Source organism: Malaya genurostris, chromosome 3, assembly GCF_030247185.1.
Source record: "Malaya genurostris strain Urasoe2022 chromosome 3, Malgen_1.1, whole genome shotgun sequence".
Taxonomy (NCBI): Eukaryota; Metazoa; Arthropoda; class Insecta; order Diptera; family Culicidae; genus Malaya; species Malaya genurostris.
Window position 1 is genome coordinate 126675295 of NC_080572.1, and position 23139 is coordinate 126698433.

Below are 23139 nucleotides of genomic sequence, written 5' to 3' on the forward strand. Positions count from 1 at the left end.
ATCATAATACGATTTGTTTCGTCGTGTCTGTCATGTGACCATAATGAAGCATCTATTTTATTTTATTTTTTTATGAACAAGTTACAGATGCTACTTGGGAATAGACGTTTTCTCTTCCAGATGTGATTCTTGCTTTCGACAAAAAATGCAGTTAGCAGAATTTTGTATTGAGAAACTTAACACAACGTTGAAGAGTTTCTGTTCTAGAGTTGTTCATTCGGTAGAGTAGGATATATTTACAATTTGTATTTAGCCCAAGTAACCAAAAGTTCGTAAAAAGTATTTGAGTTGGGCAGCATAAAAAGCATTCTGAACAGTCCGTTTTTAAGAAATTACTCATACACGACACAACAGAACAAACATGAAAGCAGTTCCTTGTACAGCTTTTGAGCAGCGAGAAAGTTTCCTCAGAACTCGTTGAGTATGTTAAAATTGCCATAAAGTGCCACGCGTACTTTAGAGCTTCAATAAAGTGGATGTTTTTCAGGTACTGTGGAATGTTTGGTTGCTTAGAGAAACGACGCTAAAATTTTAATTTGATGTTGATCTTACCAAATAGAACATTCTTCACAGAATAAGAAATATATAAATGGGTGTCTCAATCCATTACCATAATGGTAATCATCTTGAACATTGATATCTAATTGCCACTTATCGTTAGCGCTTAGTTCAATCTAAATCATTAGAAAGCGAAATGCTAGGAAAATCTCTTAGTTATACCCTAGCGCTTCTACAGCACAAGCTTTTCATTGATTCATTCAAAAATTTTCTGATTTGTTAAACTCGCGCCCGCAATGACCAATACTAAGGAGTGTATCGAAAATAAGCTATCCACATACATTTGTGTTGTACGCATGTATTTGTGATGTTTTTATGCTCAGATCACAGCATGTTGTGCGTGTTGCTGTCAGCTTTCGTTTGTTTACTTGTTTGTGCGGTAGAAATTCGGCGTTTTCAAAATGTCGCGTATTGAAAAGGAAGTGAAAATTAAGGGTCTGGACACATGGCTAAGTGAGAAGGGTATTACTATGCGAAAATTGGCGAAGCGGTTTGGAATTCATCATGCCAGTGTTAAAACCACCATTAATAAGTTTGGGGAACACTATTCCTTGGATGAGCTACCAGGAAGAGGCAGAAAACCCGGTTCTTCCAACCCGAAACTGAATCAGGAAGTGGTATCTCTAATCATGAAGAACAAATCAATGTCAATATGTGATTTGGCCAAAAAAACAGGAACGAGTGTAGGAATGATCCAGCGTATCAAGAGGCGAAATCACCTGAAGACCTACAAGAAGCAGAAAATCTCGAAACAAAGTGTAGAACAGAAGAAGCGAGCAGCAACAAGGGCCCGGAAATTGTATTCGCGTCTTTTTCAGTTTCCGGATGCATGCGTTTTGATGGACGATGAGATTTATGTAAAGGAGGACTCAAAACCCCTTCCAGGTCCACAATATTTTACTGTCGTCGTTGGGGAGGATGTGAGCAATGCGGACAGGTCGATTCAAGTGAAGAAATTCGGCCGAAAGGTACTTGTATGGCAAGCAATATGTTCCAGTGGTTTGAAATCAACCATTTTTTACACTACCGGAACTATAAATGCAGAAATCTATCGATCTGAGTGTCTCCAGAAGATATTGCTGCCTCTACACAAGAAGCATAGTACACCTCCACTGTTTTGGCCGGATTTGGCGTCGGCTCACTATGCCAAAATCACTCTCAATTGGCTTTCGGAAATGGGTATAAATTTCGGTGAGAAAAATATCAATCCACCTAATTGCCCTCAGCTTCGACCCATCGAACGTTACTGGGCAATCGTAAGAGGGTCTTCAAAAAGACTTTTAAGGCAGCTGGGTACATGCAGGAGTTCAAAAGAATTTGGATTCTAGCATTCAAAAAATACTATGCAACACTTTCCGGAAATTGATGAAGAGCTTTCAATCAAAAGTTCGAAAATTCGTAAAGGAATAACTTAAATTTCATCCGGTTTTCATTATGTTCAAGTTTAACCTCGTACAATAAAGGATCAATTTTCAGTTTGAATAAAATATCGTTTTTTTTTATCATAATTTGAAAGAAAAATTCGTGGATAGCTTATTTTCGATACACTCCTTATTCATCTGACTCCATTGAACACAATTTATCAACTGGTAAATGACATCAGAACATTTTCTCCTGCCTGCAGCGGTTATCTAGAACAGTCATATGCATTCCGTCATTGAGTCATTTGGCAAGCAATAATTTTGATACCTAATTAAGCACGTGGTTCGAAATGAAAAGTCACATGGAACAAAATCTAAAATCTCCACACAAAACAACTCGTTGCGCGCTAAACAATTTTTTCAACGATCTAGTATTCTTTCCTTCGACGGTCAAGCACTTATGCAACTCATTATGCGCCAAATACCTATCGATGATCTAGCAAGCAAAGGAAACTTTTTCAACGGAAAATTGCATTTTCCATACAAAATAACTATGGATTTCTCCAACTTTTCCGGAAAATTTTCCTAGTTTTTTGATGAACAAACCCGGTGGGGGTAGAAACTAATGAAACAACAACAACAACAGAATCTCGATCTTTTTTTGATCGTTGAAGTGACGTAATCGACAAATCGCATTTTACACTAACTTTTCTTGTAAATGGCTCAACCAATTTCTACGAGCTTAAGCCCGTTTTAAAGTTACTATGTTGTGAATCAAGTTCAAAGATCAAGTGTCTATCGCTTCTGTTTCCGGAGATATGTTGGTATAAGCGATACAAAGCTACTATTAAGTTGTGAATCAAGTTCGAATATCAAGTAGCTGTCTGTTTGATTCCGGAGATATAATAGTATGTGTGGCTTAACCGACAACGAGGTCCTCAAGGTTTACAAGAACGTTGATATTGATGTAGAAGCTTTTGCAACTGATAGACTCCTAGCTTCAATAATGTAATGATTTATATTATTGACAATTCAACTGAGGGTATCGTTCATTGAACAGACGTGCTTGCAAGCAAATTACTACAATTTATACAACGTATGTCCATATGTCAATTTGTTGTGCCATGGCCGTACCCCTGGCAATGGCGATATTGTGTCAGGTTCGCTGTGCCACCATGCCGTTTGAAATTTTCCCGCCGAACTGAGATTTCCACTTTCACTTCCGGAAGGAACGAAGAAAGCTCTGTACAAAAAGCTTTGAAACTGCAGGCATAGATTGTTGTTGGTTTTCTAAAGTGGTAAGCGTCCATTTTAGGAAATATTGTTCCTTATTGATTTATATTGCGTATGGATTTATTTTTAATCATATGTATACCAAAAACAAATAAAATCAGTCATGTGCGCTTGAAAGAAAGCGGTTACGTAGGTGACCAGAAAAAGGCTCTATGGTTTTATTATATGCACTAGTAATAATGAATATTTTCTATTTGTACATCGAGATACCTGAAAAGAACTTCAATCTTCAATTAGCGGGCCTATTATAATGTTCTTTTTTTGAACATGGGATATTCGTTAAAGGCATGAATTAAAGTAGTATTTAAAAAAATGAGGCGATTTTAGCCTATTCCAAAAACCGGGAGAAATCCGGGAAATTCTAATCGGCAATTCACTTACCACCCTGGTCGAGTCACGCTTTTCTGAACTAACCGAAACAATCTGAATGGATTTGTGTTAAAAATCAGCCCGAATTCGTGTCAGAAATTATCCTAACGAAGAAATATTTTTTAAGGAGACTATTCAAATGACAAGAGAAAGGCATTATAACACCACTACGTGGGTTAAGAAGTTTTTTTGTGAATAAACCTCATCAATTGTAATGGAAAAAGTAAAAGTTAAATTAGTAGACTCCCTGATTGAAAAGCTAGAAAAATAATAAAATAAATAAATAATGAAAAAAAATTGTTTGACCGATAGCTTTGAAAAGGTTAATTTAGATTTTGTTATGAAGAAGCCTGATTGGTTCGAAGTATAAAACACCTTTAAAAGGTTGATTAATTATTAGTCTTTAAAAAGACTGTTAATGATTCAGGTTGCCTTGAAAACAACTGTTAAAATCGAAGCAAATTCAGATAAACAACACAATTTAGCAAACTTTAACAACTTTTTACGATTATCTGACTCTCGATATAGTTTACTTGTCTCATCTTCTCGTCTTCCCACATATTGTACACCATATCTATAACTTTGCTGTATATAGCATGTGCATGCTGACGTTAAATCTAGATGGTGATGTGGCACCTTTCCATTTCATCAGTTAACTGTTGTTGAGGAAATCATATTCACAAAGGAAAGAAAACAATGATGCCATTCTCACGTATAGTGTCACGTACTACCTCACCTATCACTGCACTATGGTCCAAAACGGGAAATTAGCGTGACAAAAATATTTTCACTATTAAATATTAGTTTTTTGTAGTTGGTGTCTTCACAAAAGTTATTTGTAATCAAATGGCGCTCTTTTTGATGAAAAATGTTACTAGGGTGGTCCTCATTTAGATTGAAATCTAAAGTCTTACTTTCTTAATTGAACTCAAAAATGATTTTGTTGTACAATAAAGTTGTAGGAAATTTTATTTTGAGCAACTTTGCTGAAAAAAGCACCTCTCTAGCTTTTCATTTGATCGAGTTACATAAATTTTCCGAATAAAAGTAGGGTGGCTCCTGAAAATTAACTTTTTTTGTTCTAACTTTTTTGTGAAACGTTCTACGGAAAAGTTGTATTCAGAAGAGTTGTTGTACTAATCTTTGCGCACAATTTTGCTCAACCAAGCTCCTACAACTTTATTGTACAACAAAATCATTTTTGAGTTCAATTAAGAAAGTTAGATTTCAGATTTCAATCTAAATGAGGACCACTCTAGCAACATTTTTCATCAAAAGGAGCGCCATTTGAATACAAACAACTTTTGTGAAGACACCAACTACAAAAAACTAATATTTAATAGTGAAAATATTTTTGTCACGTTGATTTCCCGTTTCGAACCACTGTGCACTGGCAAACAGCACCTACTGCACACTGGTTCCAATTGATAACAAATTGTGTACCAAAGATAAATTTGGTCGGGACGGATCTATAAACAGTTTTTATATTAAAAATAAATTTAATTTTTTGTCCGTTACGTCTAGTGGTTTAAGGTTGAACTTCGAAACCCATCCAAAAACTATAATAAACCGCTTTCCGAATTGGCTCACAACGCAGTACTATGAAGTAATTGGATTCGACTTCAGGTCAATTGTATTAACGTTTGCACCTACTATTTGCTTTGGAAAGTATAGCTTCTTTTTTAATTGATTCACAGCTTCTTTTCGCTCTTCATTACTCTTTATTACTATGTTGCTAGTTTTATAATGAAGAGTATTAATCATAAACATGGAATTTGTTGTACTACGTTTGATAGCAGTAATGAATTTATCAATAAAAGCAGCAATGAATTTGTTGAATTTGATAGATGAGATGTACATAACTACTGCTGTGTTGAACATCAAATTGGTAAAAGTAAAACCACTTGAAGCAGGGAAATAGACTCCATTCTCATTGGAACAATGACGCTGTAGTTCTCCATACAAAATAAAAAATTTGTTCTGTTCGATCATTGAGAGTTTTGAAACAACTTTTCCTTATATAAGACTGGTAGTATGTATACAGCTTGGCTTAGCACACTTCCCTCAGTTAAGCGTTCACCTGTGTTTTGTTTTTATATGCATTCATCGTGTTCGTTGGTTGGATTACACAAAAGGAAGAAAAGATCATATCTAGAGGTAACTATAGGGGAGAGAAGACGTTTGTCGGACTATGATGAAGATTTCCGTGAAAAAGTTTCGGTAGTTTCTTTTCTCTGAAAGGAAACATGTTATGAATTTTAAAGTTAGTAACAAATCTATAGGACTCAGAATAAGCTTTATCCCCTAGATGCTGCACGCACTTGATCTGGCGTGAGTTTCTTCGTTGGTATACTTTTTCTGAACGTTTTTTTCTCTTCTTTCCTTACTGAAAGGGTTTTTTGTTTTCGTGAAGCTTTCGTGTCGGTGGCTTTTGCGTTGGGATCGCGAGCACAAGCCGGTTTTGTTTGTATTGTGCTTGACTATAGAGTTTATTGCTTTTTATTTCTTCTTTGACTTTGCACTGTTACTCAGTCTATATGTACTATAATAACATAATACCAGTAAAGCAGAAAATGATGAAAAAGCTGAAAGTTGAAAACATCGGAGAAGACTATGTGTAGGTACTGGTACTTGTTTTCCCTATGCGCTACCTTGATTCGCTTACTGATATGCATTCAGTATTAAATCGTCTGTTTAACGTGCAACTTACACAATTTTGACGCGCTACAGCGGGTTAAGGTCGCGATCGGGAAGGACTATATCGGTTTCAAAATCAGGAATATCAGCAACGTTTCATTTCACAACTAGATTAGTGATTGTGGGATAATCTGCTCCTCAATTACTTCCCGTGGAAAGTGAATCCGTCATTGGTGAATGAAAACCAGTCAACAGTGAAAATTGATCATACGATCTTACATAAAATGCAGTAATTGAAAACATTTATGATGGCTTAATAATGTCATTAGGCTCTTGACGGTCAAGCTGGTGTTGTAATGTTGCTATCATTTTTGGTTCATGTGCCGTTCTCCGTTGTCGTTGTAATGGAATGTTTCTGACATTGAATGATCATGTCCATCAACATACCATTTAAAGGAATTGTGCCTCATATTACGGATGTTCTAGTGTATCTTTTTTGTAGTTCTGTGCTTGAATAAAAGTTTGTGGGTGTTGTAGTCTAAAATTATCCTAGTCATCTATATTGTCTATTATAAATTATTTTTTGGTGGTTGGTGTCTTCACAGAAGTTTTATTTTTTTTAAATTAACTTTTAAGGCACACTGCTTAAGCTTTCACAGAAGCTGTTAGCTTAACGTAAAAGGTTACTAGCGTTTGGTTTGAAACCAGGAATCTAAGTTGGATTTGAAGATGATTGCACTTCATAGCAAAACTGTAGGAAATTCTTTTTCGAGCGGCTTTGCTTAAAACGCATCTTTTCTAACTCATCGTTTGATCGAATTAAATAAATTTTTCCGTGTAGAAGAAGGGTAGCCTTTAAAACATAAATGCCATTAAACTTTTCAAGGAATCAATAATCTTTGCTCGAAATTTGAAAATTTTTGAATGAGAAATAAACTCTCCAGAATTGAGATGATGTGCTCTGAGATTAATTTCATTTCTTCCATAAAAATGTCTGACGCAAAAACGACGTATTGTATCTAGATTTTCAACTGAGTAGGAAATAGCAGCAGTTGCTTACTCGTAATTGAACTTAGAGCATTTTTTCTGCACTTTTCGAAAATCTAAGTGCCACCCTGCGCATTTCTTGACTGAGCTGATTATTTTATTGAATTTTTAAATGAGGAGCAAGAGAAGAATGAAATCGAGCATATTGGATTGAACAAACAAATTAAATTTGAAATAATTGTTTATCCAAAATAATAAATAATCGATATAAAATTTAAATGAAAAAAAAATTTTTTTTTGAGGATGTTTATAAATTATGTTCGAATATTTTGTTTATTCAGAAATTGTGGTTAATGTGGTACGGTTAGAAATGATTTCCAGTTATTCCGTGCCAATTATTTAAAATGCTACGATATACTTGACGAAAAATATTTTTGGTCATTTCGGAGACGGTTCTATCCTGGAGACGATGAAACAAACTTTCGAAACGTTGACAAGCAACACAAAATTAATATTTGGTTAAGAAAGAAATTGACCGAAAACCACATTTAAATTCAAATAGAAGAAAAGCATTGTCTCACTTATAGGTGGATAATATCAAGACGAACATACATTGAATTGTCTAAATATATTAATGAAAACCTTTCAAACGGGCAATTATCGATTGCTACGAGTTTTTCAAATCTCTATATGTGTCGCGGTTTGATTCGACTTGGTCTTGTTGATAGTATGCTTAGGGTCGTTTTTATACCAACAAACCGAACCCATCCCAAACTGGACTCGTGTAAACTTCCCAATTTTCTCACGGGTAGTTGATGTAAGCATCTGCGGTCGTTATCCGATCGATTTTCTCGAGCCAAATTGAAGCAAATGCGCAAGTATCTATGCTTGGGGACAGGTATATTTTAACAAAAAAGAAAGAAACATACATTCTGGTATAACAGTTGCAATAATTGTGCCACCCCACTCAGCCCAATAGCTTTTCATCCATTTATGTGGAACGTTTTGATAACCTCATAATTAAGACATGCTGAACAATAATTAAACTGAACTTAGAAATGCGACTAAATTATTATTCCACTCTCTTCCTATACCTCAGAAGTAAAACTGCGGTCTAGATAGCAGTGCTTTTTTCACTCACTTGGAATGTTGCATCAAAATCGGCGTGAAAGTTCCAGTGATTTATTGTCGGGTCTACGGCGTCAGTCGAGCGCTTCTGGAAGCGTCGGAACGGAACTGATTTCCGATGGTTAATTGTAATGCCCAAGATGAAAGAAAAGATGGCTAACCACACTGTTATAAGTACAAGCGTGACTTATGAAAAATATGTAAACATAACTTCATTGTAATCTCTTGTAACTATCTGAAAAACGTAAAATGTTCTTCTTTTGTCTTTCAAACAAAAATTAGTTGAACAATGTGTATTGTAAAGCTATACGAGTTAGTGCTATATATAGACTCACACACGGCTTTCGCGGCCACTTCGATGAAATGCTTGAAAACGGAAACTACGCGAACCGGAAAACAGAAATTGATGTAGAATTAAAATAATTATCGGAATACACTGACCCAACACGTTCTTTCCCAAACTCTCGCAGAAACAGAAAACGTTATTTCTACCTTTAGCTGGGTTAAAACAGATTGGCTATATAAGTACAGCTCGCCAAAGCATCATTTACAAAACAAATAAGATTTGTTGTTGCATCCTTTTATTTACCCTAAATTTATGCTCAGTGTTTTAAAGTTTAGTTTTACATAATACTGAGTAGAGAAGAATATTTAAAAATCAAAAGTGTCAAATTTTTATTTCCTATGGTTGCTTTTTTGGAATGAATTGGCACACAGCTCAATGAATAGTTGAATGTTTTGAATATTTCAAGGTGGTAGGTTTATTTTTTTTAAATTTTTTTATTCAGGCCAATTTGCGCACAAGCTTTTTTACGTGGACGAATGAGCCATGTTTTTATTAGATAAAATAATTTTTTTACTGTTGGATCTCGTTGTCACGCTTTTCTAGGGGGAGAGGAGCTTCCATTTTTATCTTGCGATGAGTGAGGGGCACTTTGTTCGTGGCTCGTCTCGTCCTCCATTGCCGCATCGGTGGTATCGTTGTTGGTTTCCGTTTTTTCTTCGTTTTCCTTGTAATTCGCATTCTTGGGTTGGTTGTTAGTTGCTGTAGACGCGCTTTGTTGTGCATTAATTGCAATTGCTGGTGGGTTTGATGGTACAACAGGAGTACTGCGCTCACTAGTTTCCGTTGTTGGGCGGTTGTCCTTATTTTTGTTTGAAGATGTCCTTTTTGCAGTTTCAGTGCAAGGTTTGCCGTAGTGTGCAGGATGTTCACAAAACTGACATGTAACCAGTTGATTTTCATACGTAATCAGCGTTTTACACGGATGTATCCCGTCTTGATCACAAATGATGTAAGATGGAATTGCTTTACGTAGTTGCATACGTACCACTCGCACGCCATTCCGGATACCCGGAAAAAAATTCCGCCATACTTCCCTTTCGATGGAAAGAACTTCACCGTACTGCGACATACTTTTCCGAACCCATCGCTGGTCTGGGGGGGAAGGTCATGCACGCGTACTTCTATGGCATTGTCCGCCATGTACACAGGGATTTTATATTTAACATTGTCATGATCAATACTGTGCACCCCGTTATTAACCGAAGCAAATGCAATTGCATCTTTTTCACGTTTGAACATAATGTACACACAGTTAGACGCCTTGTTGAATTGAATCTCACTTACAATATTAACGTTTAGATGCATTCGTTCCTTAAGCAAGATTTCAATTTCGGTTGCTGCTGGTCTAACTTTACAGCGCTTGAAATCAATACAAATTGAATTTGACCTTGTAGGCCAACTTTCAGGCTTTGTTAAATCGTATTTGCCCATTTCGTACACTCTATTGTTCACTACACTGTATTGTCTTTGTTTCTATCGTCTCGACCGTAAGCAATTGTCGACTGCGTCTGATGAGATGCGAGCACGAAACGTGGTAGGTTTATTATTAATATTATTAGATCCACAGTAATCATTTCGCATGGGTTATGTCTGCGATTACCGGATGATTTTTGTGAATAACTACGTCAACATTACGGTTGTACCTATCGTTTATTGACTAACAGGTACATTAGAAAAAAAAAACCCTTCCTAATCCACCTAGTGGTGTGATAATACCTTTCGCTTTCTTCAAAACAGTCTCATAAAAATATTTTTTATCTTTTTATTAAAGAATTTGTGACACTAATTTGGGCTCATTTTTGACACCAATTGATTCAGATTGAATCGAGTAGTTCACAAAAGCCTGCTTCAGCGTTTATGTTACATAGTAGGCATTATTTTTCCAACCAAGCGCTTGACATTTGCGTTGCCTATTTTTATGAGAAGAGTGATGCTAATCTAAAAACGGGCCTAGGCTTGTTAAAATCGGTTCAGCTATCTCTGAGAAAATTGAGCAGTAAAAATATCTTCGAAAAGTGCACACACACAGACATTTTCCGATCTCGTCGAAATGAGTCGAATGGTATATAACACTATGGGTCTCCGAGGCTCCGTTCGAAAGTCGGTTTTTTTCAGTAATTCTAATACCTTTCCATATAGAAAGGCAAAAATCGATGCTTTAGAAGAGCAAGATGTACATCTCATGATTTTAAATTGGAGTTTATTGGACAAGATTTTTATTTGTCTGACAGAACGTTATCACTATTTGGATTTATGGTTACCATAACAAAACATCAGGGTATGGAAATTTATCTGAGATTTTCGTTCATTAAACAGACGTGTTTGCAAGCGAATTACCACAATTCAAGCAGGCCGAGTCCCTGGCAATAAGGATATTGTATTAGGTTTGCAGTGCCATCATGCCGTTTATAATTTTCCTATCGAACTAAAATTTCCATTTTCACGAATCCTGGAACTTGCGGGCATAGATTTTTGTTCATTTTTCAGTGCGACAAGCGTCTATTTTGGGAATTCCTAAAGAAATTTGTTCTGTGTTGCTACAATTCGATTATGAAAGAATATCGTATATGTTTCTAGATGGAATCAGTTTTACGGGAGGAGAATTGTTCCTCATTGATTCATTTTCCACTTTGGTTATACAAAAAATAATCAAACCAGTCATGTACGCGCATAACAAACCGGTTACGTGTAACCAAAACTCCTAGATGACTACTAGCTGAAAACGTTCGGGATTTCATTAGTAAAGACACTGTGCTTCGGTACAAGTTTACGTGTCTCAAATAGAGGTAATTTTACGTCTGCTTAGGTTTATGTTGAATTACTGAGTGGCGTGGCAGTTCAACATGAACTGCTATACACTGAAGAGCTGAAGACGAAATGTAAATACAAAAGAAAAAGTCATATGCGCCCTTGTTTGAAGCTCGAATGGAAGAAATATTAATAACAATAATAAACTCATTCTATTCGGGCCTATTGTAAAACTTTGTAAAATTTGATCTTTTATCTATTTTTTGAAAGCGAATCCCCACATATATGCTCATGAGAAAGGTACCATTTTACCATTAGTTTTTCCCTACAATTTGCTACCTTTCATAGAATTCTTAATTGATCTCATAATCAATATGGTTGCTTTTTGAGTGGTTGGAGAAATGTTGATTGTTTCTATGAAATGTTAATCGGATTGTCAATCAACTTTGTATTATACCAAACCAGGAATTCGGACTTCATGATGCAAACATTTAGATACTAAGTTGATATTTTGCATTAATGTTGTGGAATTCATACAATAACCAAAACAGCTACTCAAACAAAAATTTGTTTATTTTTCCATACAATATTTCCCCACTTTAATAAATATATCTTTACTTCTATCAACAAAAAGAGACTGGAAATAGACTGATGAATTAACAAGAAGAAATAAAAAATAGTTGAAAAACTGTCCGCTATTTTCTCTTATCCGACCTAATCGTTTTGTCAATTGCCCTACTTTGCATGTGATGAAACACAACCTAGATGTCAACCCAATTGTACAGAACTCCGTGCATGTTTAGACATCACATAGACTGAACTTGTTTTTTCAGTCTCACCCGGGTACTTCATACCGCAAGGGAACATATCTCAAACCCACTACCTCAATTTCCCTTCGGTGGTTACTGTTATGTGAGGTGTTTTTTTGTGTTTCTTTCATCTTGTACAATCAAAAAATAAATACATTACACGGAAGTAAACCAGATATTACATCACATTCATAGTTAAACTCTCGTGGAAACACTGATCTAAGGTATTGCCTTCATCTATATTTGAGATCGAATTTACCTAATTAAATCGATTCGAAGTGCATATTTTCCTTGGTATCTTGTAATAAAGATGATACTAATCATCTTTCATTTTCGCTCACACCAGCATTGATGCTGTTGGTTGGGGTGATAACAGATAAAAAATATGAATTAAAACCTGAGAAACATTTCACGAGTAGTTAAGTACATTGCATTTTTCTGAATGGGATCAATGTATGAAAATTCACATGTTTTTTCTTCGCTTCCTCGGGGATGTGCTTCATACATTCACCCTATCATGCATATGAGTGTAAAACTGCAACCCTGAGCTATCGCCTGTGCATCTAAAGGTAGTAGTAGTATAGCTCAACAGTGAAAGTTTTCATTTCACTTTTAATCCATAAATTTGATGAAGCGCGCAACAGCAACAAACGAACAACAAATTATTTATGAACTCCTGCTCGCCTCCATGCTGTTGTTATGCCTAACAATACACCGTGTTGATGATGACTGGTAGTAGGCAAAGTAAAGTTGTTTATAGCGCAATGAACTAGTAGACTTTGCTTGGGCCATGTCAAATGGTGGTTATTAACACAATAATATGCCGAAGGAAATAAAGCTCTGTTCTGGTGGGATAGATAACGTTTCAATGAATGATTCCCTAATATTGTCATTGCAATACAATTCAGCTAACTTACTTCAATTTATTCCAAATTTTTAGCTATTCCTTTTCATCTTGCTGTTACTTGCAGTTCCCTTCCATTAGTAATATATACTATTGATAGTTTATTCACGTTTGAATTTGAAAGCTTTACCTCATTTCAATGGAATTCACAAGTATCGTTTTCAGTTCCAAATATATCGGAAGTTTATTTTGGTTACTATTCATCCATTGAACCAACCGTACAATGACCGACTATATACATGATTAGTACATCTTCAGTTGCACTGGAAATGCGCAGTATCGCGTAATGCACTCAACAAACAAGTGATAGTTACTGTGCTCATTTTGCACTCCACTTGTTCACGTTATGCTCCCAATTAATGGCCAACATCATTGCTGTGTGGTTCATTCCGTTGTTTAATGGACGTTGAATGGTTTGAAAAGATTTGAAATTTCTTGATATAAACTTGCTTTGCCTGCAAGAGTCAAAAATAATCCAAATGCATCTGAATAATTTTGGTTCTGAATGGGGCCAAATTCGTTACATAATACTGCTAATTTAAGGATGATTTTTAAGATGATTATTGAATTCGTTTGGACAATTCTTGTAGGATTCATATCCGTGGTTTTGAGTATAAGTGAGATTGGGATTCTGAACAACCCACGGTTAATGAATAATGATTGTGTTTTGGGAAGACAACACAGTACTATAATATCATTCATTTTTGATAAAAAATATTCTGCTCTCGTTTGTTGAATCGTATTGCGTGCTACGATAGATCGGATGATTATCGGATATTTCATATACTATATACGGTTCTCATTACTCCTCCCATGCTGTAGCAACTACAAAATTGTATTGAGGTGATCATTACAGATTACCTGATAATTATACGTATTGATCGATGGTGGTTGGGAAACTTCTTTTGTTTTACCGTTCAGACAAACTCCATCCAGTGTTATAGGAAAGTATCACGATAAACTATGGGTACAGTTGAATAAAATACAAAACAATACTTGGCTAGTACAGAACATTGTGAGACTGAATCCTCTATTTAGTACAAATTTGATATCAGATTTTTTATATGAATTCTTAATCGGAACTCAGCATCTAGCTCGGTTCATCAATTAGGTTTAATGTAAGATATAAGATGCATCTATTGGAGTTTTCGTTAAGAAAAATGTCGTTATATGAACTATAAATGATAGCAACAACAACTAGCATAATCGTAAACATTACAAATTCTGAACAGAAGAAACGTTATGCTGCTATTCACGAGTGGAAGACGATATATTGAACAAAAAAAATGAAGACGAACAAAATGTTTCAATGTTTCTGTTCATTTGCAAAATCCAACGCGACGTGTTTCTCTTTGTGCTTTCAGCATTGTGTTTTTCGTATACTGTACAGAATAATTATAACCGACTGAGCACAGAAAGATTTGGAATTATGAAAAGTGAAAATGGATCTATGAACGCTTTAATTGCACCCGACGGCACACATCTGGAAACTTGAAAAAAGACGAAGCTTTTTCATTTTTCTACTTCCCCCCACCTTGGGGCGCGATTTTCGGTATTGAAGGCGAACGTTTTCGGCAGCATCAGTACGATCATGCATGCAAGCACAACACGATCGAGTCGAGCTGGACCCCAGAAGTTGTATTCCAAGCTAATCAACAAGATCAACAACTTTCCTCACAAAAGCAACAAACTAGCGGTAAAACAGCAGCCGCCGAAGATAACATCACCGCTACAAGCAGATCAGAAAAACAAAACACTGGTTATTGATACCGTTGCCGGGAGCAATGAGCGCGATTACAAACAGGAAGTCATCGTGAATGGGCAATACCATGATTACGAAAATGTCGTAGTGTCACGATTATCGAGTTCTGGAGACAATAGCAGCAAGCGCAACAATCGTGGTAACCGTTCGAATGTTGGTGTAAAGAGAGGCGGAGCTGCTTTGATTCCTTTGACTGCAACAGCAGCCGCACTGTTTTCATCAGGATCGCATAAACACGACGATCGATACTCTTGTTCACTAGAAGATGAGATTTTCGAAGAACTCGAAAAGGTAGCGCACGATGAAGCAAAACTATGTGCAGCATTGGAAAATTTCGATAAAATCTTATCCGAGTACAATGGTTATGGATTAAAATCAAAGACGCATAACATCACTCTCCCTGCAGTACGTCATTCTATCGAGCCAGGCAGTAACATTAGTCGAAATCATCCATCGACAACGGAAGGACAGAATATCGCTGCTAGTAAAGTGGAAACAAACCCCTCAAAGCAATATATCATTCCAACTAAATTATTACACAAATCAAAAACCTGCAGCATCATCGAATCGAAATGCATTCGGAAGAAATCCGATTCCTACGATGAAACTAGACAATCAAGTATCAGTTTGCCAAACTCGCATCTTTCAAACGTCTGTTTAACACGCAGTTTGTTAAACTTGAAAGATTTGAAAGAATTTGCGAAATCTACGGTACAGCAGTCTTCATTATCATCATCATCATCACCGTCCCCTACACATCAAGAAGACAGTTGCAATATGCAGAAAGTATCAGTGCCGAAAAACTACAACACCTATAAAGTTAGAAAAAGCAGTCTAACATCAAGCACTGATAGTTCGAATACTCATTCACCAAGCGGTAGTAGTACCAATACTTATCATGATAGAAGTCATCTTCCACGGGCAAAGAGCGTTTGGGAACTAGGTAACGGTAGCCATGCATCTGTATGCCGGACAAGTTCTGGCAGTAAAATTCCTATATCAACAAGTTCAAGTAGAAGTAACAGTTTTATTCTTTCCCCTGGCAATACACTTTCGCTGTTATCAGTTTCAGCTGCTAAGCTGAACGATTGCCGATTCAAGTCGATCGAAGACTGTGGCAATAAAATACGAAACAGCACGTCTACCAGTTCAATCGTAGCTAAGTCTTCAGGTGGAAGAATTCAATCTTCGGCCAGTGAATCGAACTTACGATCGCACCCACGTTCATATAAGAAGTCCAAAGAAAATGGAGATGAACTACTAAGCAAATGTCTGGAAAAGGGACATGAAATCTTGAAGAAAGTTGAAGAGCTAAGCTGTGCAAACCAAAACCAAAAAGGCAAAATCAAACTGACCGTGAAATCTACATTTCAAAGCCATGGGATGAAATCCAGTACGAGCAGAACGATTCGATTGGATGCTCCGGATGAGAACGATAGTTGTCACAATCCTAAACCTGTGGTGTCCAAACCAAGTTGCGGTATGAGGAATAATGGCATTAACGTAAATAATGCCGTCTATAATAGCAGTGCAGTTACCAACAATAAAAGAGATACTGTTTCACCCGCCCATATCAAGAGTTTCGTGACGCTCGACAGATTGAATTCTAGTGAAAACATTAGCCTACACGGTCGTAGCAAAAGCCAAAAGTACACTCTAGCATCGAAAGCCCCCTATCCAACGACGACTTCGATTTGTATGAATAATCTGTCAGGCAGCAAATTCAAAAAACAACAAAACAATGTGATGGCGATTTCGAGTAAGAAACAGCATACAAACAACAGTGCCACTCAAACTAGCAATGCAGTTTTTGAGTTAAAACCTACGTATAATATGCCGGTTTTAACTCATCTGACAAGTGGCAAAGCAAGTGGAAGTGTGAACCGTGTCACGACGGATCAGAAAAATCACTACAATCTGAAAAATAAGAACATCGTTAAGAATTGCATATCTAATTTTGAAAATCAATGCAAAAACAGTAGTGCAAATACTGGATGGTTTATAAATAGTCCTACGAAGAATGAAAGTGCTAGAGCGAAATTAATTCCGGGAAAACTAAACATGTCCAGAACAGCTGGTATCGGTTCCAGTTCAGTATCTGCCAACACGATTGAATTGGTGCAAAATCAATCACCCGGTTATAAACAATATGGTTCTACAATTTCTGTGCTGACTGTAGCACCGCCACTAAAGTCACCCGCATTAGTGAAGCAGAATAAGTTCTCCAATTTATCGTCCATTGTTGCATGGTAAGTTACACTTTTAATATTGTGTGACAATATGGAGGAAGTTGTATTTTTAGAAAAAAAAATGATATGGTTGGTACTGTGGGGCAAGTGGATAAACTAGAAATGTGTATTGAAAAAAAGAGGAATAATCTAGTACTTATCGGGAATTCGGAAATTCGGAAATCCAAGCTAGTGAAATCATGAGCACTTTAAAAAAACAACAGCCTGCTATTTTTAAATAAGCTGTAATGAATATAACAATAACAATGAGATTATTTTTATCCACTCGTTCCACGGTACCAGAAATTTATTTAAAAGAGTAAAAGTAAAAAAATATATATTACATCGATGCCTTTGTGTTGTCACTGCAAATTTTATGAACGATTTCTTAAAAAATCTTAATAATTGTGCTAGCAAACTGGCGGAAGATATATTACCAGTAGTATCATCGCGGAATGAGTTAATTGCGTCACTTTCAACGGTAACGCTATCCTCAGCACCACCAACGACGACGGCGACATCAACGTCTCCAGTAATAGCAACGGTTGTTGTAGTACCACCTTCACCGGTACCTTCAGATGAACCGGAACACGCACCGGACGCTGAGAACCTCGACCACTTACTAGGCAAAAAGATTAACGAGAGCAATCCGAATGAGAAAACAGAAGAAAAAGATTGTAACGAAGAAGAGCAACGCGTGATCGATCATCTTAAATGTGTGAAGAAGAATATCGGTGATAAAGAGGAAATATACCAAAGTGATTGCAGTGATGATTCCGGACATATTTCAAATGAAAACAACGAGCATGAAGAAAATATGAAACCAATTCCGGGAAAGCTAACTGAAAGCTTGCTAGAGATATTTGAGCAAAACTGTAAGAAAGGTACTGACAGTGATGAAAATTACGGCGACCGCATCTCTAGTCTGCACGAGTTGTGTAATAGAAGTGGCACTTGCGATAACAGTGAGAGCAAGATGATCATTAGTGAATCAAAGAAGTTGTCCAATAGAAATGAAATGAGGTTGGTAAATGTGATCGCCGCGGTTCCGACGGGAAAAGCCATCGGTGGAACTTGTGATGTTAATACAAGTGAGAAAAATGTGGCTGCTTCCTGTGCGGAGACTATGCCGCAATGCAATGCTGAGGTAATTAATTTGTTTCGCTCTATCTGTTGAGGGTAAATATAAGTATTACTTTTGGGAAATTAAACAGTCGATATTCATCTTTATATTCACTTTAAGATTGATGATACTTTCTAACAGTTCATCGAAAAAATTATACGTTTGAAATTTGTTGTGCAACAATTATACTAAATTATAATACACATCCATGCAGGTAAGCATAATGCACAAGTTTTTACACATGATAAAAGTTTAATACTGCTTATCTAGTTTTTTTAAGGTACATACAATTTTCGATGAGTCTGTTTGAAACTGTTTAAACATATACTGACTTGAGCAAGATAGCTCATATTTGCAAAAAGCTTTTAGCAAGGCGAATTTCACCAATGGTTAGTGTAGGGCGTCTAGAGGAGTCTATTTGTTAATATGAGTTATTCTTATCTATTTAAACTATCGTTTTGTTATGATTAACTGACTATTCATAATATCTTTGGCTATCATTGATCAAAACTGTTAAATGGTAAAACTACACACTACTTTTTTTCCTCGAAACTTGGCAAAACTTTGTCGAGATTTGAACATCCGAATGCTCGGTAATCATCTCGGCAAGGTAAAATATAATCATAATTCTTTGTATTTACGGTTTTACATTTATCGACGACATTTATCGTTATGTTCCCATGATATTACTGGGCTTTTCGTAGTTTTCGGCAGGAGAAATGACCACAATTTTCGGCATGCATGCATAGATGTTGTTGTCGAGATATACAGCTATTTACTAAAATCAGATTTGAAGTGTAAAATGAAAATTCGAGTGTCAAATATTTACTCAATTGAATGATGTGAATCCATTCATTCCTTTGAAATTCTCAAATTTGTTAGCTGTAATAAACATACGCATTAATTTGTTCGTTGGAAATCAAAACCCGGTTATAATAAAAGTACCCAAGTAGCACGTTAAGTTGCTGTCCTGTATTTTTCTACTGATTGTGCTTGTGATTATGTTTATCAATTTAGTTTATACTACTATTGTGGTGACTGTTCTGTTATGGAAAAAGCGCAATTTTTCTTTGTTGTCCCTTTATAGGAAAGAAAGATCCGACCCCCTTCCAGATATTATTAAAAAAGTAGATAAAACTCTTCATGAATGCAACCCAAACTTCGATATCAATCTCAGTAGTCTCAAAGTTTCTAACCCCTCTTTATCCAAAATAAAAGGACTACCAAAGGTTCATAAACCTCGTAACGAAATAAGGGAAATCATTTCTTCAGTAGGGGCCCCAACTCAAAAAATCTCCAAATGGCTAGTAAAAGAATTCCAATTTATGCCAAAAAAATTCTTCAGTAAATCAGTTCCTAACACACAGGTATTCGCTACTCAACTTCAGAATTCAGGCGAAATCGAAGATGACGAAATGATGGTATCTTTCGATGTAACCGCCTTATTCCCAAGTGTCCCAGTGAAGGACTCAATCAATCTGTTGGAAGATTGGTTACTTCAACAAAATAGTAGTAGCTTATGGAAATGCAAAGTACGGTCTTATCTTACTCTAACCCGGCTTTGCATGGATGTAAATTATTTCAAATTCAGAGGGGAACTTTATAAACAATTACAAGGGGCACCAATGGGAAATCCACTCTCCCCGTTTTTATGTGAATTATTTATGGCAAACCTTGAAGAACTTTTAAATAAGCAGAGATTATTACCTAATCGCTGGTGGAGATACGTAGATGATATATTTTGCATCATTAAACGCAACGATTTATCAAACTTAAACTCAAAGAAATAATTAATGATTTACATAATAATATTAAATTCGCCCATGAGGAAGAGAAAGACAACAGTTTACCTTTCTTGGATATTGTTATTGTCCGGAAGGCAAAATCCTTAACTTTCGAAATATATAGGAAGCCAACCAATACGGACCGTGTCATACCAAATACATCTAATCATTCCCATCAACACAAAATGGCAGCATTCCACCATATGATTCACAGAATGCTATCCTTTCCCCTTAGAAAAGATGCTGCGATAAATGAGAAAAACTTTATTTTCGAAATTGGAAAGTTCAATGGATATCCATAGCATACAATTCAAACCATCTTCGATAAAAAATTAAGACTGTTGAAAAAACAATCACTTAGAACTTCGACCCCCCCTTCTGAAAATTTTAAAAGAATATCGGTGGACTTCAATCGAAACATTTCACACCCACTAAAATCAAAATTAAAAAATTTGGTTTAGATTCAGTGTTCAGCAGTATGAACTACCAATTGAAAACTCTACTAGGCTCTACAAAAGATCCTACAGAGAATTTGAAAAAGTCTGGGGTATACAAAATCTCGTGTCCTCATTGCGATAAAATATACATTGGACAAACAAAGAGAACACTAGACATTCGTTTCAAGGAACATATCTCAGAAATAGCGAAAGCCACATCACTTCAAGTCAAAAGTAGCAGAACATGCCCTTTTTTGAAGATCATGAACTCACTACTAATGACATTAAAATCTTAAGACAAATTTCCAATCCATGGAAATTAGATTCAGCAGTTTAGAAATATTCAAAAACAACTCCATCTCTTTATTAAACCGAGACGAAGGGAATAGATCTTCTTGGCTTTTCCCGTTACTACCCATATCCAAGATGAAAACAAACATGGAAAACACTTAACTCTTCCAATTTTCTGTTACCTGTTTTTACCTTTTCAATTTTTTTTTGTTCCTTTTGTGGTTTACCTACTTACGTTTCTACCTACTTACGTTTGTATGAAAGGAACTTCACTCATTCTTTCAATAAACTTATAAAACCGATACACTGAAGAAGGATGCAAATACCATTCCGAAATACGTATCTGTATTATAACGTTTGATACACTTTCGGAAAAAATAGTGACTGTAAAAATAGTGACTTTGTGAGAGTGTGATATAGTGGAATTCAACGGTACAACAACAGTACTATTAGTGAAAATGAAGAATCTGCATAAACCTGCGTTAAATCTATTTCAAAATGATTTAAAATTCAAGAAAGTTTTAAACCAAGTTTTAAATCAACTATGTATATGACATGTCGTTTTTTGGAAGATGGTTCCATAGAATAAAAAGGATTTGATTTTTTACGACTTTGAGACTTTCTCTGAATGCAAAAAAAAATGATTCACATTTTTTTTATCGTGAACGTTAGAATTATAACTAATCGCCTTGAAATAAATACGGTTTTTGCAAAAGTCTTCATGATTTGTGTTTTTTTTTTTGTGATTTATCATTATTTTGCTATAAATTAGTTTCATTATGTCAAAGATTGTGCGAGAGTTCTGAAACATAAAAGTCATTACCCGCTTGCATATATCCTTATTTTTGTATTTAGAAATTTATTTTGAAGTCTAACCTAAGAAATAATAAATCCTATAGCCTAAAACCAACATTCAACTAGTTTCGTGAAAGAATGGAATTGGAATTATTGTTTATTACAGTATTCCAGCTTCATTTATTTTATTTTTAGTAAGTCTCAATACATTAAAAACCCTGTTTTAATCCACCTAGTGGTGTAATGATGCCTTTCTCATATCTCACATATTCGCATATATAAATGTGTGGTATTCTGCAAAATAATTTTCTTTGATTCTTAAAAAACAAGAAAGGTTTGTCCATAAATTAGTATAACCTACAGAGTGAAACAGTACTCAGGTCGGTTAAGCCATCTCTGAGGAAACTTCCGAAACCGGAATCTGGTAATCGGTATAATCGAAGTTGGTTCGAGAAAAGTGACTGGGATCCATTTTGAGTCTATGGCTACAATCTTCGGCCATTTATCAAAAACCCAAGAACAAGGAAAGCTAAATTAATGTTTGGCCGTCTACTGACCGTGACTACCGATTGGAATAGTTTTAAGACAAGTTTAGACATTATTTTACTTTTTTATTTTCGGTGTTTCCGAAATCAGAAACCGAGAACCAGCATAGCCGGAATCTGGTTGTTTGGTTGTCTATTGAAATTCGTAAAAAAAGTAGCTTCACTCAAAATGCAATATCTCACAAACTAATAATCAGACAGCTGTCAAATTTATACACGTATCTTTTGAAGGTTGGTACTAACTGAAAATGGTATGGATTTAATTCTAGTGCCGCCCTCTCATAGAAACGATACGAACTTTTCAGCCGATCTGTTATATATGTCATAAATCAATTACAAAACCCTATTCAATTATAATTAAAACCGGAAGACATTCGAATTGTTACTTTGGATGACATACCCCATATGGAAAATGAAACTTTACGATATAGTTTCCTTGGTACAACTGAGCAATAACATTCTCCTTCTGTACTTACCTATATGCATGAGAGCAACAAGTGTATCAGACGTTTTAACCAATTATTCAGTTGATATTAATTAAATTCTTATTGAAATAATAAATATTTTTTTACTATTAGTGTATTGAAACATAAACGAAATGTAATTGAATAGTATTGTTTTAATTTAATTTTAATTCTTCATTCTTTGTTTTTCAATTCCTTCATCGAATCAGGACATTTTATGCTTCAAAATGGTAGTAAAATACAACGTTTTAGCAACGTTTTTTTACCTAAAAACTGCCTATAATCCTAACATTAAACTCTGATGATGAAGAAATGCAACGCTAGAATTCAGCTGTAAATCCCAAATGCAGGGCTTTTTTCCACCTGCAAAATGGCTCGCTTCTTATTCCTTTTTCAAGAATGTTGCTGACGAATCTAATGCACTTTAAAGAATATACATATACTATGGTAAATTCGGGTGAGGGGCCGCACCTTTTCCAGAATCGATATTTTAAATTTATTCCAATACTTCAATTTATTCACAGCATCTGTGTAAGACCGGGGTTAAAAACCCTAGAATATGCGGCAAGT

General features: G+C 35.7%; 1 protein-coding gene across 10 annotated transcripts in view; it reads left to right on the plus strand.

Annotated features, from left to right (window-relative positions):
* LOC131437545 (unconventional myosin-XVIIIa) overlaps positions 1-23139 on the plus strand; it is a 146192-nt gene that overhangs the window by 77962 nt on the left and 45091 nt on the right. The window contains exons 1-3 of one of the 10 annotated variants that reach the window (XR_009230776.1): positions 6267-6320; positions 14505-17151; positions 17545-18277. The exons of 7 other annotated variants lie outside the window; for them this stretch is intronic. The gene's annotated coding sequence lies outside the window, so the exon portion shown is untranslated. Of the gene's footprint in view, positions 1-6266; positions 6508-14271; positions 17152-17544; positions 18278-23139 lie in introns of those variants that run through there. 2 more of the 10 variants (XR_009230775.1, XR_009230777.1) reach the window with 2 other exon arrangements.